Genomic DNA, 3,357 nt, shown 5'->3' with positions numbered 1-3,357 from the left:
AGTGGGGAGAAAACACCCCAGAATTTGAGAAAATAAACCCACAGATTTGGGAGTTTCTTAAAAAAAAAGAAGAGCCTGAATTTGGTACAAAAAGCATCTGAATTTGGTATTTTAAAAAGCCCAAATTTGGTTTAAAAATCCCTTAAATTGGTTTTTAAAAGCCTGAATTCAATAAGAAAAAGCCTGAATTTTGTATAAAACCCCTGAATTTGGTAAAAAAAAGCCTGAATTTTATATAAAAAACAGAATGTGATCCAAAAAAAACCCTGAATTTTGTATAAAAAACCTGAATTTGGTTTAAAAAAAGCCTGAATTTTGTATAAAACCCCCTGAATTTGGTAAAAAAAAAAGCTTGAATCTTGTATAAAACCCCTAAATTTGGTTAAAAAACCCCTTAATTTTGTATAAAAACCTGAATTTGGCCCCCAAAAAAGCCTGAATTTTGTATAAACCCCCTGAATTTGGCCCAAAAAAACCCCTTAATTTTGTATAAAAACATGAATTTGGCCCCCCAAAAAGCCTGAATTTTGTATAAAACCCCTGAATTTGATTTTTAAAAGCCTGAATTTTGTATAAAACTCCCTGAATCTGGTTAAAAAAAGCTTGAATCTTGTATAAAACCCCTAAATTTGGTAAAAAAAAAACCCTGAATTTTGTATAAAAACCCTGAATTTCATTTTAAAAGCCTGAATTTTGTATAAAACCCCCTGAATTTGGCCCCAAAAAAGGCCTGAATTTTGTATAAAAACCCTGAATTTCATTTTAAAAGCCTGAATTTTGTATAAAACCCCCTGAATTTGGTCCAAAAAAAAGCCTGAATTTTGTATAAAAACACTGAATTTGGTAAAAAAACCCCTGGATTTTGTATAAAAACATGAATTTGGCCAAAAAAAAGTGCCTGAATTTTGTATAAAACCCCTGAATTTTATCAAAAAAAGCCTGAATTTTGTATAAAAACCCTGAATTTGGTCCAAAAAAAAGCCTGAATTTTGTATAAAAACATGAATTTGGCCAAAAAAAGGCCTGAATTTTGTATAAAAAACCTGAAATTGGTCCCAAAAAAGCCTGAATTTTGTATAAAAACCTGAATTTGGTTTTAAAATCGCCTTTTTTCAGCTTTTCCCCCAAATTTGGTCACGTGGGGGGGGTTTCCCACCCCCCAGTGGGGAAGGAAAAGGGTGAAAACACCAAATCCTGCATGAAAATGGGGATAAAAGGAGGTTTTCAGAGAAAAAACATGAATTTGCCCCCAAAAAAGGCCTGAATTTTGTATAAAAACCCTGAATTTCATTTTAAAAGCCTGAATTTTGTATAAAACCCCCTGAATTTGGTAAAAAAAAAAGCTTGAATCTTGTATAAAACCCCTAAATTTGGTTAAAAAACCCCTTAATTTTGTATAAAAACCTGAATTTGGCCCCCAAAAAAGCCTGAATTTTGTATAAACCCCCTGAATTTGGCCCCAAAAAACCCCTTAATTTTGTATAAAAACATGAATTTGGCCCCAAAAAAAGCCTGAATTTTGTATAAAACCCCCTGAATTTGGTAAAAAAAAAAAGCTTGAATCTTGTATAAAACCCCTAAATTTGGTTAAAAACCCCCTTAATTTTGTATAAAAACCTGAATTTGGCCCCCAAAAAAGCCTGAATTTTGTATAAACCCCCTGAATTTGGCCCAAAAAAACCCCTTAATTTTGTATAAAAACATGAATTTGGCCCCCCAAAAAGCCTGAATTTTGTATAAAACCCCTGAATTTGATTTTTAAAAGCCTGAATTTTGTATAAAACTCCCTGAATCTGGTTAAAAAAAGCTTGAATCTTGTATAAACCCCCTAAATTTGGTCAAAAAACCCTCTGAATTTTGTATAAAAACATGAATTTGCCCCCAAAAAAGGCCTGAATTTTGTATAAAAACCCTGAATTTCATTTTAAAAGCCTGAATTTTGTATAAAACCCCCTGAATTTGGTCCAAAAAAAGCCTGAATTTTGTATAAAAACACTGAATTTGGTAAAAAAACCCCTGGATTTTGTATAAAAACATGAATTTGGCCAAAAAAAAGTGCCTGAATTTTGTATAAAACCCCTGAATTTTATCAAAAAAAGCCTGAATTTTGTATAAAAACCCTGAATTTGGTCAAAAAAAAAAGCCTGAATTTTGTATAAAAACCCTGAATTTGGTCAAAAAAAAAAGCCTGAATTTTGTATAAAAACCCTGAATTTGGTCAAAAAAAAAAGCCTGAATTTTGTATAAAAACCCTGAATTTGGTCAAAAAAAAAAGCCTGAATTTTGTATAAAAACCCTGAATTTGGTCAAAAAAAAAAGCCTGAATTTTGTATAAAAACATGAATTTGGCCAAAAAAAGGCCTGAATTTTGTATAAAAAACCTGAAATTGGTCCCAAAAAAAGCCTGACTTTTGTATAAAAACCTGAATTTGGTTTTAAAATCGCCTTTTTTCAGCTTTTCCCCCAAATTTGGTCACGTGGGGGGGGTTTCCCACCCCCCAGTGGGGAAGGAAAAGGGTGAAAACACCAAATCCTGCATGAAAATGGGGATAAAAGGAGGTTTTCAGAGAGCCCGGCTAGCTCAGTCGGTAGAGCATGAGACTCTTAATCTCAGGGTCGTGGGTTCGAGCCCCACGTTGGGCGGCTTCATTTTCCCTCCCCCATCCTACAAAGATTCGCCATTTTTTGCCCTTTCTGCGCCTGGAATCATCAGAAAACCCCTCAAAATTCAGGAGGAAGAGGAAATAAATAGAATTTTCAATTTTTAAATCATTTTTTAATGGGTATATTGACTTTTTTGGGCCTTATTTGGCACCGTCAGGATGGCCGAGTGGTCTAAGGCGCCAGACTCAAGGTTGTTCCCTTCCCAGGGTTTGGGGTTTCTGGTCTCCACATGGAGGCGTGGGTTCAAATCCCACTCCTGACAGGTCTTTTTTGGGGGTAAAAACCCTCATTTTCCTCCTCAAGCCGCTTCTTTTCGGCCTAAATCACCTCGGTGCTTTCTGGTGTTGCCCCAAAAATGGAGGAATTGAGTGTTTTCTCCCAAAAAGAAGGGGGAAAGGGTTGATTTTTAATTTATTTTGACCAAATTCGTGCTTTTTACATGAAATTCAGGCACTTTTTAATCAAATTCAGGCTTTTTCTTATTAAATCCAGGCTTTTTTTAACCAAACTTGGGCTTTTTAACCCAAATTCAGGCTTTTTTTAACAAAATTTGAGCTTTTTTAACCCAAATCCAGGGGTTTTTAAACCAAACTTGGGCTTTTTTACCCCAATTCAGGCTTTTTTAAATCAAACTTGGGCTTTTTAACCCCAATTCAGGCTTTTTCTTATTAAATCCAGGCTTTTTTTAACCAA

At 34.3% G+C, this 3,357-nt stretch overlaps 2 non-coding genes across 2 annotated transcripts; both read left to right on the top strand.

The window, feature by feature from the left end:
- The first annotated feature begins 2,570 nt into the window (after positions 1–2,570).
- TRNAK-CUU lies at positions 2,571–2,643 on the top strand. The gene has a single exon. It is a non-coding gene; the product is annotated as a tRNA-Lys (tRNA).
- A 173-nt stretch (positions 2,644–2,816) lies between these two features.
- TRNAL-CAA lies at positions 2,817–2,926 on the top strand. The gene is made up of 2 exons: positions 2,817–2,854; positions 2,881–2,926. It is a non-coding gene; the product is annotated as a tRNA-Leu (tRNA).
- Positions 2,927–3,357: the final 431 nt, after the last annotated feature.

The sequence above is a fragment of the Chaetura pelagica genome, unplaced genomic scaffold, assembly GCF_000747805.2.
Source record: "Chaetura pelagica isolate M959 unplaced genomic scaffold, ChaPel_1.0 scaffold245, whole genome shotgun sequence".
In the NCBI taxonomy this organism is placed as follows: Eukaryota; Metazoa; Chordata; class Aves; order Apodiformes; family Apodidae; genus Chaetura; species Chaetura pelagica.
The sequence above is the reverse complement of the archived record's forward strand: the minus strand, read 5'-3'. Positions and strand labels throughout refer to the sequence as shown.